Genomic DNA, 23,138 nt, shown 5'->3' with positions numbered 1-23,138 from the left:
TCACATAAGCATTATATTCGCACAAGTACTTTACAAAACTGTACGGAAAATATTGCAGAACTTCGCAATAATATCGCATAATTTCGCAGAATTTTTCAGAATTTCGCAGAATTATTTAGAATTTCGCAGAATTTTTCATAATTTCGCAGTATTATTCATAATTTTGCAGGATTATTCAGAATTTCGCAGGATTATTCAGAATTCGCAGGATTATTCAGAATTTCGTAGGATTATTCAGAGTTTCGTAGGATTATTCAGAATGTGTCGGAATTTCGCAGAATGTGTCAGAATTTTGCAGAATGTGATTATTTCGCAGAATGTGATTATTCCGAACGATATGATCATTTCGCTCAATTATTTCGCACAATTATAAGCAACTTGAAGAGATTATACTATCGCCTGAGCACAAAACATGAGACAGAGGAAAGATAAGAATGAAGAAACAATTCGCACATTCAATATTTTCTCAAAGATTCTACCCTCATAGATAAAGAACAGAGGCAACTATGGATTACCAAGAAAACATTTTATGTTCTTTATCTTCTCGGAAAGAATCACCAAAAATGGAGTAATAATTTCGCATGAATAGAGGCAATACTTATTATTATCATTCAAGGACGGATACTTCTTACATTTCGAGAATCGAATATTTCTTATACTTCATCAAGGATACTTCAAGCTTCTTATACTTCTTCGAGGATACTTCATACTTCTCATACTTCAAAAGATGATACTTCTTATTTAATTCGCAACATTCCGGAACTTCACAAAAGAATAGAGGCAAGTACGTAATTTTCAAATATAGTATTCTTTCGCTCGTTCCTTCATCAACAAAGATCAAAGACTACTCCAACAACACGTATCTCTCTCCAATAACTACAACAATGGATTTTTTCCTGAAGATCGCTCTTCAATCAATTTTCAAGAAAAAAGAGGCAAGATGTAGGATCAGAATTTCGCGAAAACGATACGCTCGCGAAATTCTTAACAACGCATTACAAAAATGTCGCAGAGCACTTTGAGAAACGATACAATAGGTGATATTAGCTTAAACATAAGAAAAGTGTAATAACTTTGCGAAGATTAGAAGATCTGCGAAATTAACATTTGTAAGCTTGCGATATCATCGCAAGACAGATCCGAAATTAGGGGAAATCTTAGCTGCATATGAGCTGTACTCCACTATATGGGAGATGTCATCCACTAGGTAGCATCCTATATAAAGAGAAAGGTAGGAGAGAGAAAAGTAACTTGTATTATTATTATCTTCTTATTCTTCCCCAAAAACCAGAAAGAGAGAGAGCTCCAAATACTCATTAATGGAGTCTCAATGTAATTCATATGTAATTCAATGATCATAGTGAAACCTAAACCCGTGGATGTAGATCAAATTGATGGAACCACGTAAATCTTGTGTCTTATTTTCTATTTTCATTATCTTTATCTTTATTTTCATATCAAATAAGTTTAGATCTAGAAATCATAGTCATGATAATACAAGGGGTGTGTTGTAGGATTTCCTGCAACTACAGTATAAACTTTTGTAAATTATCACAACAACATATGCAGAAAGAATATGTAATCATTTAAAGGCCCAATCGTATTCTGACTTCAATATTCAATCAAGGCCCTTAGTGGGGCAAAGGAACCAAATCGATGAGGGTTACACCAACCCAATTCCAGAACCTAATTGACTTCAGTAGAAACCTATTTTGAGGCATACTAGATTTTTTTGAGGCATACTAGATAATGCCAAAATAGGGTCACTAAATAAAAAACAACATCACCCCTCATCCACCATTTCTGATAATGGCATAACTACCCTTATATAATTAGTGTAAATGATTATGATTAGAATTGATTGATTATGAATTTTAAGGATTGATTAAACATTAAATTATTAGTGGTGAATTAGTAGAAAAATCAAATTTATGTGAGAGAGTTGGGATTTTTGAGAGGAAGAAGAAGAAGTGAAGAAAAAAAGCTTGGGTTTTAACTTTTGAGATTTTTGTGATTAGAAGTGACCAAAATGTGTGATTCAAATCAGAGGTAAACTTCTATCGAGGTTTAATTTCCTTTTATAAGTTGAATCTGCCAAAAAATTGAATTTTTAAAACCCAGATCTGCTGACCAGATGAACAGTTCGGCTGATAACTTTTGAGCCGAACCTCTGTTTTTTTGAAATTATACCTAGGTTCGGCTGATAACTGAATCATCCGAACTTCAAAAGTTATCAGCCGAACTTCACTCAGAAACTGAATCATCCACTAGGTTCGGCTTGAAAAATTGAGGTTCGGTTGGAAAATTGAGGTTCGGCTGGAAAATTGAGGTTCTGCTGAAAATATTGTAAAGTCGCATTAGCCGAACATAGTGTTTCTCTAAATCATACACTAAGTTCGGATCAAAATTAAAACTGCAAGATCAGCCGAACTGATCTTCTGAAAACCCTAATTTCATCTTTGAAATCATATTCTACCGATCAAACAAAATAAAATCAATCAAAAACAAGATGGGTTTGTTACGCATACATTATAAAATACATCTAAGAGCAATTGAGATTTGGATTTCGCATTCCAACATCGCTCACTTCGATTCGTGTTTCCTTTGTTTGACTAATTTCTTTATTGAATTGGAGCCCTAGATTTTTAAGTTTAAAGTTTATTTGGATTTTTAATTTTAGGTTTTTGAGTATAAGGGAACTATGACAAATTGAAATTATTTACGGATATATAGGTAATTTACACTACCTTTAGACACCCCTTATAAACCCACCCTAGATAATATAATGGATGAGTATGCCTCAAAAAAATGAGTATGCCTCAAAATAGGTTTCCTTCAGTATCCTTTTAGATTCGTAAATTATGCTCTGACCCACGTAGGATACCTGTTCAATAAGATTATCAAGTGTTAGTTAGTTTGATGCATTACTATCTTTTTGTGTACAGGTTGTCCACCTCTTCCGGAATATAAGTCTGACTTATTAATTGGTTCATGTTCACCTTGATCTATCAAAAGACGGAACAAAACTCATAGGTTTATCTGTGGGAGACAGATTTATCTATTCATTAAACTTTTCTGTGTGAGACAGATTGGTTTATCAAGTCTTCGACTTTGGATCGTAGAAACTCTTAGTTGCGGGTGAGATCAGCTAATGGAATCAAGTGCGCAGAATCCGGCGTGGTTCAAGAGGAGTAAGGAACGCAATTGTACCCTATTCAGTGTAAGATCGGCTAGGGATCAACTACATTCCAGGACGAAGTTAACTTGGAGTAGGCTAGTGTCTGTAGTGGCTTAATACAGTGTGGTGTTCAAATCTGGACTAGGTCCCGGGGTTTTTCTGCTTTTGCGGTTTCCTCGTAAACAAAACTTTTAGTGTCTGTGTTATTTTTTTCCGCATTATATTTGTTTATATAATTGAAATATCACAGGTTTTGCGTAAGTTCAATCAATTGTGAATCCAACCTTTGGTTGTTGATTAAATTGATTGACACTTGGATATTGGTTTTTGATACCTTCCAAGTTATTTCTTATATTCAATCGGGCTCGCAAATTCCTATTTGTTTGATTGTGGATTGAATTGAGAAATAGAGATATGACTCTTTGATATACTTTTGTGAAGATTGAGTCTGACTGTCTAGTTGATTCTCTTGAAAGTATATTGGAGTTAGTCCATAGAGATTGCTAAGCGAAATATTGGGTGTGGTTGTTAGACCCCCGCTTTTTCAATCGTAATCAAAGAAGATGATATCGACAAATTTGTTACTAGAATTCAAGGCTTTGGAGGACTCACACAACAAACAATAGGAACCATCAAACTGGAAGTTCAAGTGGGCACTATCCGATCTAGTAAAAAGTTTATCTCATGGATGTACACTTGGCTTACCATTTTCTCTTAGGCAGACCATGGCTACACAAGCACGGGATTGTGCCTTCCACTTACCATCAATGTATCAAGTTTATCTTAAAGGGTAAGCAGAAATGTGTGCCATCTTCAGTCGATCCCTTCACCACTGAGGAAGCACAATTGGTTGAAGCAGCCTTTTACAATGGGCTTAGTGAACCAAGTGAAATAGTCACTCATACCCACTCAACTCCAATCCCCGATTGGGAGACAACATATGCCAATCAAACCGAAAACCCCTCAGCTAAGCGAACACAAATTCACAAGGAAGAGTGAAGACAAGTTTGAAGGATCACACGCCCAGATGGGGGATACATTTACAAGTGCTAAACCCCAACATCGGAGTATCATCTATATAATGAAACTCTGTGGTAGTCAATTGAGAGATGAAACAATCTTGGAAGACGGATACAGAAAATGGTGAATCAGAAGATTATACTCCTAATAAGCGTGCTCTCCTCGTGGCTGTGGAATCCTCCATGGACAATTGTTTACCAGCACCGGATATGTGTGGTTCCATTGTTGGGTCGAAGTCTCTACAAAACCTGAAGAAGGTAATAAGGTAAGGAAAGAGATAAAAGAAGGAGAGAGAGAAAGAGGAAACTCCTAAAAACAAAAATGAAGAAGAGGGAGTGAGAGGCAAGGATTTTATACGAGAAAACATCGGAAAGACGAAGGGTCGAGATGTTTGAGGGAAATACACACGTGTCAACTGGCTAATGGAAGGAATGAAGTGGCGGAAGAAAGGTGGACGTTAGATCCTTCTTCTCGTGATCAGTATCAACAATTGCCTTTAGATTTTAAAGATAGAAATTATTCCCATGAGTACCCATATCATGTCAAGAGAAGACACAATTAATTTTAGAAGGACTTAATAGCGCGACAAAGGGGTTGTGAGGAAAGGACCAAAAAAAAACGGAATCAAGATGCAAACTGAATGCTGCCATAATCATGGATTTGGAAAACAGTTAAGGGGCTATGTAAGCACCCGGATTCGGCCAGAGCCAAAGACACCAGAATGGGAGCTTCGGGTGATGTCAAGCCGAAGCCACCATTGACGATGACGTGGCTCAGACATGCTGCCCTCAGAAAGATGATTAGTGGTTTCCTAAATAAATCCCATTGTAATAGTACACGTGTACGACTAATGAAAGAAGTCTTATCATAAAAGGTATTAGGGTACACAATATTAGGGTGTTTACAAAGCTTTTCATAGAGTTGTACTGTGTATTGGGATTAATCTCCTCATAACCTTGTATCAATATTAGGGTTTTTACAACAACCTTTCATTCTAGGGAGTTGTTGGTTTGGCTGTTCAGGCAGGAAAATGGTGCATTTTACTCTAACAATCATGGAATTCAGACGTAGCCATGGAAAAAAGCTTCCATAGTTTGAACATTATTGTTCAGGGTTTGGGTTAATCTCTTGATTTTGTTGGAGTTTCGATTGAAGTGTTGTTTTTCTTGATTAGGGTCATGGTTTCCTTTAACTGGTTCACCAAATGATTTCTGACGAGGATGGTGCGGTGGTGATGAGACTGTGAATGATGGGTAATGGAGGGGAAGAATAATTGAGATATGTTGAGGATGGTGTGGTGGTGATGAGGAAGAATAATTTGTGAAATGATGTTGACTGTGAACGATGTTTATGTAGTGTTCATGAATGGGTAATGGTAAGATTTTTCCTGTGTTTCCCGTTATTGGTCATGGTAATTTTGCCTGACTTCTTCTAAGTAAATCAGAGTAGTACCTTTGAGTGATTTTGATAGATTTTTAATTCTTTAATTAAGTTTGGAATTTCATTTGAACCCTCAATTCTTTCCAAGTCTTAGATTCTCTAGTGTAATTTTAGAACACTCAAGCTTCATATAGTTTTCTTATTTTTACTTAAATTTTAGATGTTAACCTAGTATGCCCTCTCTTAATTGTCTGTTGGTGTTGATTTTTCAATTTGGTGAGCTTACTTTCTTTTCAACCCAAAGTTATAGATGGCAACGAAAATTTCACCGGAATAATTTTTTTTGGTTTAATTTTATTTTCTGGTGTAGACTTTGTTTTAGTAACTCATATTGTTATTTGTTTCGTGTAAATGAAATAGAGATTTGGCTGGTCTTGGAGAAGCTCTAGAAGGAAGCATCAAAAGAATCATCGATGTTGGAGATATGTGAAAAAAGCAGGGGTACAACAACTTCACCCAATATTTCGATTCGCAATCTGTATGAATTAACTCCAATATACTTTCAAGAGAATTAACTATACTCAATCTTAATAAAGTATATCAAAGAGTTCTAATATCTCTATTTCACAATGTAATCAGCAAATCGAACAGATATAAATCCGTGAGCCTGATTATTATGTGAAATAACTTGAACGATACCAAAGACCAATGTACAAGTGTCAATCAATGTAAATCAACAACCAAAGGTTGGATATTCTAATTTATTGATCTTAACACACAACCTGTGATATTTCAATTATATAAAAAAATATAATGCGGAAAAGAAATAACACAGACACCAGAATTTTGTTAACGAGGAAACCGCAAATGCAGAAAAATCCCGGGACCTAGTCCAGATTGAACACACACTGTATTATGCCGCTATAAACACTAGCCTACTACAAACTAACTTCAGTTTGGATTGTAGTTGAACCCCAATCAGTCTCACACTGATCCAAGGTACAGTTGCGCTCCTTACATCTCTAATCCCAACAGGATACTACGCACTTGATTCCCTTAGTTGTTCTCACCCACAACTAAGAGTTGCTACGACCCAAAGTCGATGACTTTAATAAACAAATCTGTATCACACAGAAAAGTCTATGATAATACATAAATCTGTCTCCCACATAAATACCTACAACTTTTTGTTCCGTCTTTTGATAAATCAAGGTGAACATGAACCAATTGATAAACCGGACTTATATTCCCGAAGACCAGCCTAGTATTATCAATCACCTCACAATAATCTTACGCGGCGAAAGAACATATTGTGGAATCACAAACGATGAGACGAAGATGTTCGTGACTACTTTTATATCTTGCCTATCAGAGATATTAATCTCAAGCCAATCGTTACGATTGTACTCAACACGATAAAATCAGCAAGATTAGATCACACAACTACAAGAAAGTAGTATCGGTCTGGCTTCACACTCCCAATGAAGTCTTCAAGTTGTTAACCTACAGGGTCTCGATAAGAAACCTAAGGTTAAAGGAGAATGGACTCTAGATAATTCAACTAGTATCACACAGGAGGTGTAGGGATTAGGTTTTCCCAGTTGCTAGAGTTCTCCCATATATAGTCTTTCAAATCAGGGTTTGCAATCAATGTTAGCTTAGTAACAAAGCATTCAATATTAACCGTTAGATGAAAACCTGATTAGATTCAAGATAATATCTTTCAACTGTTGGATCGAAAACTTAGCTTGTTGCACACAAATGAAATGCACGATTTTATGTTTGTCTAACCGTACGCAAACATATACATTTGTTGGTTCAACAATAGTTAACCAAATGGTTAGCCATATGAGTACTTTCATATCAACAATATTCTTCTTCACCATAACTAGTTCGAATGACTCAAATGAACTAGTTAAAGAGTTATTCAATTGTATAAATCTTATAGAAGTATATAAGACACAATTGAAGCAAAAACGATTTGATTCACTCGAATCGATTCATGAACTTTATAGCCACGGTTTGCAAACTTGCATTCCTTAGTTAAAATAAATATAAGTTCATAAAAATCGTCTTTAGATAGAACAAACTCAAGTTCGCCGACTTAGTTTGCGGAACAAAGTTCCTGGAAGGAGTTCACAAACTCCAGCATATATTCTCGGGATGAGAACCTCCGCCAGTTTGCGGACTGGGTTCGCGGACTGAGTTCACAACTCTTGTTCCGGTTTTCCTGATCAACAAAGTACGCATACTTTGGTTCAAGGAATAAGGACTTATACACATTACAAAAATACTACACCAAAGAACCGTGGCAGTTGACCAAAAATCCGTGGCAAAAAATAACTTGCCACGGCAGCCTCCCCGTGACAAATAGTCCCGTGGCTAAAACTATTTGCCACGACTGTTGCCACGGTTGTTATATGCGTGGCTAATAATGTATGATCATTTACCACGGGTATTATAGTGGGTAATAATTAGTTGGATGACACATGTGTGGGACTATTAGCCACGTTTTTCACGCGTGGGTGCTCCAAGGTCATTTTGTTAGTTGGATTACACTGCTAGCCACTAAAATAACAAGACAATATTTACTTTACAACAATTTCAGAAAAACAATTTATTCATTAAAAACACATGTACTACATGTTTGTCTGATTGATTACATTCAGAAGCAAATAAAAATTCAATACTAAACCATTCCGAGTCTGATACATGAAGCAAATAAATGCTTAATACTAAACCATTTTGAGTTTGATACATAAAATACTTAAAGTGAATGAAAATAAAATACTTAAACTATCACAGATGGATTTCTTACTTCCAAAGTTAATTGTCATATATCTTCCAACACCTTGAACATGTATCTTTCAATGAAATTAACCTGCAAAATGTAGACATCAAATCTGATATCAATGACAAATAACAGTAGAAAATATCCATGTATACAACATTTACAGAGGCTTAATTTCTTATCCCTTCAAATATAACATGTGGTCTAAACCATTAAGAAGATAGAGAAGAACATATGATCTCTCATATACACCTATGGATTCAAACAAGTACAAATATCTATCAAACATTTAAGCCGATATACCTAGTTACCCATAAATCAATCCGTGGAAGAAAAAAGAACAAAAAATTCAGAGTAGTACGGAACCAATACACCCATTTCCAAATTTCCTATTAATTCAATATGAATGTATATCATCCACTGGTGTACGCAAATACTAATTAGATGGTTGGCAAGCTATTTGCTAACGATAATGCTAATGTGCGTCGTGACAGCTAAAATAAAGAATGTTCTGCAAAAATCACTATAGTCCATGACGTTAATCCAGAGTCTAACTTAACAATTATGCCATCGTCTTTCTAATATGTAGCAGCAAGGGGAACATGTTCAGAGGTTTATAAGCAACTGTAATCATATGAATAGACTAATAAAGTAGAAAACATTACCTCAGATTTGTGTAATAAGATCATAACTTTATGGCTCTGGATGTGGGAGGTCCCTCTACAAAACAAAATGCAATTAGGAAAGCTTGTAAAATATTTGCGAATATACTCATACATGCCCGAGAAAGCTTTAAGAATCTGGAGAATACACTGCCAAAAATATTTGTAGATATGCTAATACATACCCGACCAGCAAACAGCAGCAAAAGGGCATCTATTTTTTTCTGTGATTCCTCGTTAGCCTTTTTCATATCATCTACAGTTTTCTTCATCTCAAGACGTTCTTCTTCCATGTCGTTCTGCATATGAACGTGATCCTCCTTCAGTTTCTTAATTTCATCTCTTAATGCAGCATTTTCCTCGTTGTTTTGGACAACATTTGAAGAAGATTCTCCCGTAAGCTGGGTTACTTTAATTGTTGAACCAACACCACGAATCCAACCTTGTTTCTCAGCTTCCATGATTTTAGAATACTGGTCTCCTTTCCCTTCTTTGGCTCTATAGGTTTTCTGATACACAGCCGCTCGACTTGCTTTCTTTTGTGTTGTCTCTTCTATATGTTCATATATAGTATGTCAAGATCTACATAAACATTAACTATCAATACCGATTCATATTAGTTGTTACCTCTATCACGTGGTTCACGAATGACTTAGTACCACCATGATGAGGCGCAACCAACCATTCTCACTCTTTTTCAAGGTTCAGAAGTTAGAAGTCACAATTTAACATATAAACTCATAAACGATAAATCTTTAAACATTCTCACCTTGAATTCAGGTGAACGCCAATATATCGACATATTTGCCCACTGAGTGTCAATAACTTCGTTTGGACAACTAGCTCGGTTTTGTGCATCAGTCTTCTTCTCATCAAAATGTTCCAACCTCATGTTACGTTTGTTTCCTTCCATTGTTCATGGATTTTCTCCTCCACCCAAAAGTTGATCTCACCAGAATAATGAAAAATATTCTACAATATTCATCAGTTAAAATTTAGCAATCTTCAATCAATAAAATAATTTAATATATTGGTTAAAGTAATTTTCTTAACTTTCAGCTCTTCAATGGCTTCTTCAAGCTTTTCTTCCTTATGGGGCATATCAGACCAGTCTGGAATGTCAAACGGGAAGTTTTCTCCATTTAGTGCCAGCTTTCCACAATAAGCCGAGATCTTATTTGCGTTCGTTCCAACTGGTGCACCCCGGCGAAATTCCAGTGATACTTTCTCACCCTTTTCAGCTTATTAAGGAAGTTCAACTTAGCCCCTCCTCTTACTTTCTTTGCTGCCGGAGGTTGTGGGTTTTCATCCATATTTCCTGCAAGAACCACAAACAACAAGTAAGCACATCATGACAAAACAAAAAGATGACACAACGTGTGGATAAAAAAACGCATAATAAGCTTTACACAATCGAAAAAGAGTTGATTTGTAACATGCTTACTAGTTACTGATGATGAAGCTAAATGGTGAACCTTCCATCTCTAAGTAAAATGAAAGCTAATCTATATGAGAAATAAACTCTGAAAACCTTATCAGTTCTGTGTATTGCAAGTTTATAATAGAGCATCAAGACCACATCACATGTATTATAATAGAGCATCAAGACCACATCGCATATAAAGTGGTTAATCAAATTACCCTAAAACCTTCATTCTACCAGAAAATACTGACGAATTCTGTTAAACCAAAATTCAACTTGTTCAAAGGTATCAAACTACCAATGAAGCTGTCCTGCACTAGTTTTCCAACTCATACAAAAAACTACAATCGGAAAACAAATTCCACTTTCATGTAACATTTACCTTGAACGTACGGTGGCAAAGTAACAGCAGCAGCAGCAACAACCACTTAGAAGATTGAGGGAACTCCAAGAAGACCTGAAATTTGCAGAATGGGTCAAATTTGAAAAATTTCTATGGAATATTCGCATTTTAGCTCTCTCTATCAAGAATTTTTCTGAAGCAGAACTGGCATAAAGCTGTGTAATGATCATCACAGCCCAATTTCACCATTAATTCAATTCAATAACATAACCGAACGGGATATCCTAGATCATTTATTTAGTCTATAAAATATGGCTCATATCAAGAAATTCAACCATTTTTAACTTTTTAGCTTCATAGATAACTCTCAGAAGCGCAGGTAATCATAGCCATTTATGATCAAAGACTAAAACGTAAGACATGTACTCATAACCATAGCCAATTTCAGGAATCATCCTTGTAAGTGAGTTTAATATAATACTCCAACAGCATTTTAACAGCAACAAGTTATCCGAAATATAAGTTATAAATGTAAGTTACTAAATTGTACATGAGTTTGAAGTGCCACCCTGCTCCACGTTTTGGTTGAGCGGTCCTATTTGTGAGACAAATATCCTTCTCCAAAGAGAAACACTATGGTGCATAAAAATATCTATCAATCTTAATACTTTACCTTCTCAAAGCATCATACGACAAGGCCAACACATGGGCCGAGAAGAACTATTTATTTGTCAAAGGAGTTTTCTTGAACAATTTTATTCTTGAGAATATCAATATAACTACTGGAGAAATTTATAGGTCTCAAGAACACATTAATGCGGTTCCCTGGACCACTTGGATCATAAGTATCAGTTCGCCCTTCTTTATGGCATCTCATATCCTCTGCAGTTTTGGAAGACATAAACAGACGCTGAAGCCTAGACTTTATCGGGAAGCGGCGGAGTACTAGTTTTCGAGCTCATACAATGCAAAACAGATTCTATTGTCATGTAACATTTACCTTGAATGTGCAACAGCAAAGTAGCAGCAACAACCAAAACCACTTGGAAGAATGAGTGAAATCCAAAAAGACCTGAAATTTGCAGCTGAAACTCAAAAACATATATGGAGTAATTTTTATAACAAATGCACAAATAAAAAGTAATACTACTGAGATCGTGAAAAAGAACTTACCAAGTATGAACCAACTTGAGCACCCTAATTATCAACGAGTACCTCTTCTACTTGGCCAAACTTCACTTGCAGAGAGACAAAGATTTACCACCAGTAGAGACAAAAAAAATAAAGTTTTTTTTCCTGCTAGGGAAGATGAGCAGAATAGGTCAAATTTGAAAAAAAATTCTAAGCGATCTTGTATTTGGACTAACATGCTCTCCTCCCCTTCAATATAGTGAATAAGTAACAAGGCAACAGGTCAATAAAAATGACTTATCACATAACAAGACAACACAATGACTTATCACATCAACAAGGCAACAAGTCAATAACACAGAGTTAATTTCACATTAGCTTGGGAAATTGTGGTCAACAACACAACAGGGCATAGTTACAGATTTATAATTTCAGGTTTAACATTGTGCATAATACCACTGTTATGTGTAATCATCTCACCTATGAAAAGTGGCATTTTCATTTTAAACGTGTGAAATTTCCATACCAGGTGATCACATCTTAGTATGCTAAAACTTGCACCAGTATATCAAAACTTAACGGCCAAGAAGAAATAGAAGTGAAGAAAATTAACTTTGTGCTATAAGAATAAAGTTGTGATATTTCACACCCTCAGAGAACCAAACAACAATAGATATACTTAGTGACCAAATCTGACATTTTTTCACCAAATATACATTCACCATGAAAACTATTCTGTGATTCATAGAATGCAACGATGACTTATCACATGAACAAGGAAACAATGACTGGAATTTTAAAACTAAAATCTAAATTTGGATCTAAAAGAATCTCTTTAAGTATCAACCCCTCCTTCCCATACATCTTTAAGTTCTTCAATCAAAGGTCTCAAGTACACATCAATATGGTTCACTGGACTACTTGGATCATAAGTATCAATTCGTCGTTCTTCATGCCATCTCATGTCTTCGGCATTTTTGGAAGACATAAACAAATGTTGAAGCCTAGGCTTTAACGGGAAGTGGTGCAGTATCTTAGGAGTATTAGGTCTCACTATCTTCCACCTTGAAGCCCAACAAATAGTGCACTTGCCCATGGTTTTTCTTTCTTTCTAGAGTGAGAATACCAAACAATAAAGCAATTTTCATAAACTCCTGATACTTAAGCCAACAACTGGGTTCATAAGAATGGAGACTTAATACAAATCCAGATGCACATCTCTTACTGAAAAAACGACATTCTCTGAGAATAACCAAAAATAGTATTTGACTAACCTAGAAATACATGCATACTGGGTTTTGCAATTACACTTGAATTAGAAATAGAGTGCTAAACAAAAACCTAGTGTAAACCTAGTATACTTGATGTTATAAAGGAAGAACATTAGCTGGAATTTCAAGAAAAAAATTGAACTTTCATCTAAAAGAAACTCAAAACGTATGACAATCGCAGCAGGAAATCAAGGAACAAGAAATTAAATCTCTTACCAGCTTGTGCAGATAAAATCAATGATGTCCTGCAGAGAATAATGAAATTGATGAATTTTCTTTTTCCAAATCTGACCCAATATCATAAAACAATCCAAATTAAAGAAGATAAATTCTAAATCAGTGCGAAATAATTGAAATCGACGTGCAATTAGGTTGATTCCTACATAAATAATTACTACTTAAAGCCCTAGTTTCAGAAAATCAAAACAAGAAGACCTAATTTTACAAATCCCAACTTACCTGAAGTATAATCTTCTCTGTGTATACGGTTTCAAAAAATCGATTGTTTTTATAGCATTCATAATCGAAGAAAGAGGAGAGTTGAGGAAGGTGGGAGGAACTGGGGAGTTATCTCATTAGATGGGGATCGTGGTCTTCTACAGGTTTACTAGCCACGACTTTGGGTTTTAAGAGAATTCCACGGGAAACAATTGCTACGGCACTATTTGCTGACCCGAAGCAAAAGGCCCGCTATACCCACGGCCCACTCTGCCGTGAGTTGGCAGGTTTATAATGTGTAAAGCTAGGCCCGTGGCAAGTTGATATCATGCCGTGGCAAATGAGGGACCTATTTGCCACGGTAACCTATTCAGCGTGGCAAAATTAAACAAATAGCCATGGATATTCAAATCCGTGGCAATTGGGCCGTGACTAAAAGTCATTAATTTTGTAGTGACATATATGTGTTACCACACAATGCTGATATCCAACAATGGTTATATAATCTAAACTCTCATTTCAATCATTGAGACATTCTTAGAGGACGTTATATAGTTGTTATTTACAAACCATTTTTCGTCAAAGCAATTTTCAAAGTGATTCAAACATAACATGACTTTCGTCACTAGGTAAAGATGAACTTGGCCAAAGAAAAAGCTTACCATCACATATTTCGAGAAATAGATAAGCGAGATAAACTCGGCTCGAAATAGCAAATGTGTATAATCAAAGTTTATATATCAAAACGACTTTTTTCTCAAAATAGGAGATAGAGTAGATAGAATTTTGAGTGATAGATATGTTCAAGTCTCCACATACCTTTTAGTCGATGAAGTTCCACCAGTTCATTGAGTATTTCTTCGTCTTGTATGATGATTTCCATGGAGTTCTTGAGCTCAATTATACTTTCTATCCTAGTCCGGGACTTTGCTATAGTAGACTAGAAATCAATACTTATAGTTTTGATCACTAACATTGACAAACATGCTTGATATAGCAACACATGCGAGTTCGACCAAGCAGTGTTCTAACAATATGGACTACATGAAGTTGGAAGATGTTGGTCGGTGGTAGAGATTCTTACATCAATGAGGTCCCATAAGAGCTAGTAGTGTGCTTAGACCTCAGTTTGAATCTAACCTCCTGAAGCCATGGTAATTATAGTACGTGTTTATATTTCCTATTTTACTTTTGGTACTTTTCCTGTAAGAACCGTTCAAAATACTAAACTTCTCGAAGTGTTTTAGATTTTTGGGGTGCGTAACTTATTTGCAAACAAACAAAAAAATGTTCCATTTGTACTTAATGAAGTAATGTGTTCTTTATGTGAAAATGGGGAGATTGTTAGATTACTTATTTTGTAAAGATGGAACAAGAAGGTTCATCATAAAGAGAAAAGATAGTGATGTTGGTGAAGCAGGTAATATAACTCATCATCTTCATTGTTGCATTTCGCTTTTCATGTTTTTTTTGCCTATCAGATTTACATGTTCATGAGCTCCATTTTTTTTCTACTTCTGTTTCAAAATATCATACGAAAAAATGCTGACTTAATATTTTGATTTATGTTTTTGGATTTATCATATCAATAACAACATCCTAGAAAATAGTTGGTTTCATTGATTGATTGTTATCTAAGATTTAGTTGTCCTTAATGAGTTTAACAAGATAATGTTTGGGTATGTGGACTGGATTAAGTTATATTTTATGAGTTTAACAAGATATGTTTGGATATGTAGAATGGATATATAAAATGGATTAAGATAACGTTTGGATATGTATCTATTGTTATATATGGTCTAGTGAGAAACTAGTGTTGCCAATTGTCAAGATGTTCTTTTTAGTTCCATTTCTCAAGTCAATCACATTCATATTGAATCTTTAAGTTCTGAAACATAATTGGTATAAAACTTGACCATGATTCGTGTTCTGTTTTGTAATTATGTTTTGTAATACGGGTATACAAGTTAAGAGGACCCAATTTTAAATTACCTATTACTGGACTGTTACCTAGTCCTCGGGAATGAACTTTTATTTCGTTTTCCCAACTTGATGATTCTAATATTTCTGCAACGGAGTTTAAATATCATTTGTTTTTTTGACCTCATTGTGAAATGTGCACTGCCCTGCATCATAATGTAAATTATGTTGTGAGGATTAAGGAGTGTAATGGTTGTACATATCGTCCATATTGTATCCTTTGTAACTTTCATTGGTGCCCATGTCATAATCACTGAAGTTGATGAATCCTTTTTGTATGATATTGAACTAAATTTACAATTTAATGATTTTAATTGACATTTTATATGAAATGAATTATTATTTGATTTTATCTGAATTTGAATTGTCATTTGATTTTCAATTTAGTGCAATTTGAGACTGGATTAGAATTATTTCAACCTAGTCAGAATTGCTTAAATCAGTCAGCCAGATCTGAATTGTAATTTTTATTTTATTTTAAAATAAATTAAACAAACGACGTAATCCAGGTGTCGTCCTTAGCGGCATCTAGGAAGCATCGTAATTCAGAGGCAAACTGAAAGTGTCGTTTCACAAAAAGATATTGAATCTACGACACTTTAGGCGGCAACTCCAGAATGTCTTATTTCTCTCTAACGACACTTTTCAACTATCTTAAATCAGCTTTTTTCCATTAGTGTAATACATGTTAAACACATATCTGGTTCTATCCATTTTGTGATGGTTTCTCAGAGAACAGTTAGGTATTTTGTGATTATGAATTGAGCAAGCGGGAGAGAGGAAAAAAGAGCTATAATTTTAGTTTTCTGTGGTTTTCTAAAATTGTGGCTTAACACATCGGTTTTTAGTAGCCAAATGTGGTGATTTTCATATGCATATTGGAAAAAACTTTATACAACTAAATTTATTTACAGCCGAAGGAAGAAATTAGGGAACCATCACTAGATTATAAAAGGTATATGCACTAAGAAATGAGTATACAAACATCAAGTGTTTAAAGTGAAAAGCATATGGTTTCATTAATGAAAAGTACAATGCTTTCAATTTTTCACAGCTACATCTTTAATTTTGATTATGTGTGCTAGTCGTATTATGAACATTTCTCTACACATTCTCCTTCATATTTTAGATATTTCAAATGACGAAACAACGGGAAAATTCATCTTAAATTGAATTGAATTATGATGGTAATACTGAAAAGATTGTGGAGGTAGTTCCTTCTTAAAAACCAGGAGTGAATTCTTCAAGTAAATTCCATATATTACAACAACACAATAATGATATTTTTGATTCCTTTAATGATTTTCCTGAATTGGGAGTGAGTAGAATTACTGATGTGGTTATTTGTGTACTTGATATGAATGGTGTTGTGAAAATTGATGCATGGTGATGATAGTAAAAGTCATGAGAAAAATATTGATACGCTTTGATTCATGCAGCTACTACGGTCACTGTTGGTGTTTTCATGATAGCAAGGTGCTCTCCTTTATTTGAATATCCACCTACGGCTTTGATTGTGATTACTTCTGCAGGAGCTATGACGTCATTCCTTGCGGAAACTGCTAGAATATTACAGAACGATTCAAAGAGGGTCATAGATTATTCAAATTGCAGTCAATTAGGCTACATGATCTTTACTTGCGGCATCTCTAACTATTCGATTAACGTTTTTTTCTAAGAACAATATTGTGCAGAAATCTAGTAATAGATATGCATATGAAGAGAATCTCTAGTGTCTTCGGGAATGCTAGAGGCTCTCAAAGAAATAAATCCAAATAAAAACTCAGACATCTAACAAAAAAAATTATTCCCTCTTTGGTGGTTGTTGTTGAACCAAAAGTAAATTTTTCTGCTGATTTTTTCAAAAGGATTCAATCACCTGGATTGCATCATTGTTGTTTTTATAATGCTAGTAATACAAGGTAGGAAATATTTTGAAGTTTTGGAGTTCTTTTATTACTTCTCATATAGTGGTTTCAATGAATACAATGTGGTATCTTGTCTCTTGTGTTCATTTTCCATGTTTGACAGTATAATAGATAGAAGAGAGTTAAGGGATGATTCGTTCGAGTTAAATGTATTGGAAAAACCTTGGATGGTTATTGGTGATTTTAATACATTGATAAGGATGGAGGAAAAAAGCAGAGGTAGGACTCCTCTCTAAGGTCTATACATGATTTCGATACCTGTTTTAATAGTTATGGATTGATGCAAGCTCCAAAGTCCGGAGTTGAATTTTCGTCGTGTAATGAAAGTGTGGGTAGAAAGACAATTATTTAAAATTTTGATAAAGTTGTTTTTAATTCTAAATTGATTAACACTTGGATGTCCAAACTGGGAATATATATATATAATGACCATTAACGAGACTTCTGATCATAGTGCATTGTTAGGAGATCATATTTCTAAGCGTAGACACTATAATGTTCCTTTCAAAGCTTTAAAAGTATGGATCTCTCGTCCAAGATTTAAAGAGGTAATTAAGAATTCCTGGAATGATAATTTGAGGGGTACTCCCATTATTTATGTTTTTTTGAATAAGATGAAGAGACTTTAACATTATTGGGAAGTTGGTTTGGGGATGCTAGAAATAAGTTCAAACAATCGTTGAACAGAATGTGATACAATTCTTTGGTTTCTGATTATTCTAATCCTATTCAGTGGTGTTAGTCTTTTCAATAGTTTGGTCACTACTATTAGGGTTATGCAAGAAAGGCTTATAGATCGAAATAAGACTATCATCCAACTGAAGCTTCGGGTAATTGGTTGAATGATGAAGATTCTGATCCTAATTTTTATGTACTTTTTAGAGATTAGACAACAACATAATGCCATTAATGAGTTGGAATATGAAAATGTTAGCGCGGTTTCTTCTCAGAATGAAATTTCCGAGATTTTTGTCGAGCATAATGGAGATAGATTTAAGTATGAATCTATTACATTCTTTAGAAGACTCTTTGAGACTATTCCTAGTGTGATCACTGCCGAAGATAATGAAATGGTGGATATAGTGCCATCTGATATGAAAATACATACAATTGTGTATTATCTTGATCCAGACAATGTTCCCGGCACTGATGGTTCGGGTTCCAATTTTTTGTATCTGATATGGAATAAGCTTGTCTTATAACAAAAGTCGATCAATTTGTTGTGTTTGGTTTTCAATTAAGGTAGCAATTAGGGTTATATTTTAGGGTTTCATAAGTTTGGGGAAGAAGATGGATAAGTAAATTTAGATACAAGTTATCTGGGACACTAACTCTTGTAACTTGGGTCAACCAATTTTGGGGACTTAAATGTCCTGTACAGGAGGCTTAATTGCCACCTAAACACTAACTGCAATTACCCTTTTTTGTTCAAAAGATAGGACTAAAAGTTCAAACAATACCTATTTGGTAAAGAACAATTAATTGGGGGATACATAAATTAATTGGGGGATATTTTTACTGTAGTTGCCGGTATGGTTTTTCAATGACATCGGCATGATCGATACCGGCAACTACAGTAAAATATCCCCCAATTAATTTATGTATCCCCAATTGCATGTTTTTTGTAAAAGGCATATTGAAAACGTGGAATTTTATTAAATATCTTATTTAATTAGCTCACAGTATGTGAATATGAAGACATGAGATAAATTTTGTGTGCCATGGTAAATTTAAAATGAAAATGGAATATTTTGAGTTGATGAGACATTACGAGATAAATTTTGCATTACAATAGCATTCTTAGTCTTTTTTAAATTACTATGTAAATTTTGATTCATTCAGTAAATTTCGGATAATAAATACACGCACAACGATTTGAACAAGGGAAAATCTCGTCTAACTCCTAATACGAAATCACACAACTTCGATGATTCCAGAAGAAAAGAAAAGAAAAAAAACAAACAAATAAATTATTTGGTTAAGGGTGGAACTAATTTGTTGGATTATTGAGGTAATACCAAGTGAGTTGTATGTATACTTGAACACAAACCCGTATGGGCTACTGTTTTAATGTCACGCCTCGTCCATGGGCCATTAGTTTTTTTAGAATGATTTTTTGGGCACCATGGTTTTTTTGGGGGACCATGGTTTTATTTTGGGTAAAGACATTAGAAGTAAACCTAGGTCACCCCATATCTAGATATTTATATTAATATCTAAACTACCCTCATAATTAGTTTTAGTTTATGATTAGTGAAATAATTTAGTTAAAATTAATTAGTGAGATTAAATTAAAAGATGGGTTTTTTATTAGATGAGTAGAATTATTGAGAGAGTAAAGTTAGAGAAGATGAAGGAGAAAAACATGGAAAATATTTTTTTTTTCCAATTCACTAACTTTGGGTATTCAAGTGATGAAGACTCATCTGATTCTTCATCTCCATCCTCTCCTAGAATATTTGTTAATCTTCACAATGATCCGGATATGAGTTATTTCTTAGATGGTGATTCTATTCCTCCCCAAACTCAATCTCAAGATGAATATGATGGATTTTATCAACCACATCCGGAGGAAGAGTATTTGGGTGTCCAGGTATGCTCCAAACTTGGATAATGTATGTTGAATTGGTCAAAACTTTCCTAAAAATCTAAAATTTTCAACTGGATTTGGGACGGTTCGGTTACCTTATGTGAAGAAGATGTAACCGAACTCTCTTGAATGTGTAGTTCGGTTTCATCGCGTGATGAACAAGTAACTGAACTCGGCTGAAAGTGCAGTTCGGTTACTTGGTCCAAACACGCAGGTTACCGAACTCACCGTTAATGGAAGTTTCTAGGATTACCAGCGTTATGTTCGGTTGGTTCGTAACAAATTAACAAACCGAACTCTACATAAAAATTAAATCTAACTTAGTGTACAAAGTTCGGTTGGTTCGCAACCAATTAACCATAACTAACCGAACTTACGTACAAATAAGAGTTAAATTAGTGTACAAAGTTCGGTTGTTTTGCAAACTGCATGTTTACGAACTAGCTAACCGAACTTGACATAATATAAGAGTATACTAAATATATTAAGTTCGGTTGTTTCGCAAACTTGAAACAAAAGCGTAAACAACCGAACTCAGAAAAAAATAAATCAAAAGTTACAATGTTTAGTTCGGTTACATTTCAACTTTTCCTTATGAACCGAACTGAGAGTTCGGTTTTTGCGATAAAATTTTTATTTAACCGAACTCTAATGTAATTCTAATTGATGTTGTTATATTTCTTGTATATGGAATGCCAACCTATACCAATGCATGATCAACCTTCTCCGATTGGTATGTTGTACGAAGATATATCTCATCACTATGCTAATGAGTTGGTATTTGACTTACCTATTGATGCGAAGAATTGGCTAGAGAACATGGTAAGAGAGTCAAGTGTGTCTTAGTTTGGAATGGAAAAGAAAGCCAAACTCGTTTTGAAATGGTTTGTGAGAGAAGTGAAGATCCCGATGTTAGTCACAAGAGGAAGGGTTATGTGTATAAAGGAAAGACGACGAGGAAGAACACAACATGCTCAAAGAAAATTAAATGCCCGTTCAAGTTAGTATTTAGCAAGAGAAAATTAACAAGTAAACAGTTTCTAGCTATGGAAAAGGTGGTAGGTTGTCATAACCACCCTCGCCCGGAAGATCTTGAAGGACATGCAATGGCCGCAAGGCTCACTCCTCAAGAAATGGAAAAAATTGCTAAGTAAAGGAAATTAAGTATTCCACCTACCGCTATGCTTCGCTTATTAAAGGAAGATAACCCGGATAACGTATCATCTTTGTCCCCCATTTACAATGCAATTGAGACAATTAAAAGGATTGAATGTAAGGATAGACAAGTAATGCAACAATTGTTTTTTTTTTTGCTCAAGAGAAAGGCTACGCGGTTCAAAAGAAGGTAGGTCCGGAAGAAGAAACTACTCATCTCTTCACTGCTCATCCGAAGAGTGTTCAATTGGCTAAATCATTCCATGAAGTTCTCATAATGGATTGCATTTACAAGACAAACAGATACGAGATGCCATTGTTGAACATTGTTGGTCGTACGTTGACGAAGTCACCGTTTACCGTTTTTTTTTTGTTTTGTAAAGGACGAGCAAGAACCAAGTTACACTTGGGCGCTACAACAAGTGAAGGCGATCTACCGAGATGATGATATCCCCGGGGTTATCGTGATGGACAATGAAGTAACATTGATGAACGCAATAGAGAAAGTCTTCTCATTGGCACATAATATGCTTTGTACATTTCATATATGGTGCAATGTGATGAATAGGTGCAAGCCTCAACTTTTTCCACTTAAGAGGAAAGGATTGGAAGGTTTGTCAAGGTTTTTCGCGAATAAACCGAACTCCACATGTATGCAACTCAACAAAGTTGGACAAGTTCGGTTAAATTGAAACTCAACATATTGGGCAAAATAGGATAGTTCAGTTACATTGAATTTTTTTATTTATTTTATTTGTAATGTTCGGTCACTGAATTGTTTTAAAATTTTATGCGAACCAACCGAACAAGATAGCTCAGTTCGGTTACATAGAAACTCAAAAAAGCGGGCAAAATTGCACAGTTCGGTTACATGTGGAGAAAAAAAATTGTTGTAAAACTGGTTAAGTTCGGTAACATAAAAGTCTTATTCTTCATTTTAAGGAAGTTCGGTTAATAAACTAGGGTTTTTTGGAAAATCGGCCTAACCGAACATGGCTTTGTAACTCCTATTAAAACCCTATTTTGATGATTTCTATTCGATTGAAGCAATCAAAATCAAATTAAAGTGAAGGGTTTGTTGGAAAATACCTCCGTAGTGGTCCCATGGCAGAATCAGGTAGCGGCTAGCGTCTTTTATACTCGATGATGCCTTTAACTTGCGGTTCCACTTCTTCAACAATTTCACCCGGGAGATTCGCTAGATGCCCTAATGGGGGACCTGTTCCTGGGAGTCGATTGGTTTTCTTATGAAGAACCATTCTGATACTTGATTGATTAATCGACGATGAAAATTTTGTGAATCGACGATTAATCGATGAAAACGATGTTGAAACGGGGAAGAAGAAGAGGAGAACAGTTTTGAGAAAACTGTTTTTTATTTTGTGCGGCTAGGTTTAGAGATGATTTTGTTTTAGTTTTTGTTTTAGATAAAGTTAGAGACGGTTATTAAGTTAGGGTTAATTTTAATTAGGGTAAGGGGCAAATTAGTAATCACATATGATTTTAGGACATCCCTTAAAATTGTAGGGTAGGTGGCCTAATAGGACCATGGTCCCCAAAAAAACTATGGTCCCAAAAAATCGTTCCTTAGTTAAACTTAAAGCCCAGATGATACTACGGCCCACCCTTACTAAATTTTCGTACATTAACTAATTTTAACGAACTATTTCTCTGCCTATTATGACGCAACCATTCTCCGCTTCACATCTGTAGGCGCCATTTTTATTACTACCTCAAGTTCCTCATTCAAAACCCTAAATCATTACAATCAGCAAAATGAAAATGCAGTAAAAACAAAAAAAATTGAAATCACGTTCTGGGTGTCTTCCCATCTTTGAAATTGTACGT

General features: G+C 35.0%; 1 long non-coding RNA gene and 2 pseudogenes across 3 annotated transcripts; all 3 read right to left on the bottom strand.

Annotated features, from left to right (window-relative positions):
• Positions 1–8,163: 8,163 nt before the first annotated feature.
• Positions 8,164–13,793, bottom strand: LOC113332360. Of its 3 annotated transcripts, XR_003351458.1 has the most exons (10): positions 13,659–13,791; positions 13,416–13,444; positions 11,971–12,093; positions 11,798–11,869; positions 10,837–10,911; positions 10,085–10,349; positions 9,801–10,003; positions 9,217–9,613; positions 9,035–9,089; positions 8,164–8,459 (listed from the first exon to the last, which is right to left on the bottom strand). It is a non-coding gene; the product is annotated as an uncharacterized LOC113332360 (long non-coding RNA). The 3 variants fall into 3 exon arrangements; XR_003351457.1 differs by having other exon boundaries at positions 9,801–10,349; positions 13,416–13,486; positions 13,659–13,793; XR_003351456.1 differs by having other exon boundaries at positions 9,801–10,349.
• On the bottom strand, positions 10,925–11,038 carry LOC113332575 (annotated as a pseudogene).
• On the bottom strand, positions 11,110–11,189 carry LOC113332576 (annotated as a pseudogene).
• Positions 13,794–23,138: the final 9,345 nt, after the last annotated feature.

Source organism: Papaver somniferum, unplaced genomic scaffold (assembly GCF_003573695.1).
Source record: "Papaver somniferum cultivar HN1 unplaced genomic scaffold, ASM357369v1 unplaced-scaffold_131, whole genome shotgun sequence".
In the NCBI taxonomy this organism is placed as follows: Eukaryota; Viridiplantae; Streptophyta; class Magnoliopsida; order Ranunculales; family Papaveraceae; genus Papaver; species Papaver somniferum.
This window is presented reverse-complemented; position numbering and strand designations above follow the sequence as displayed.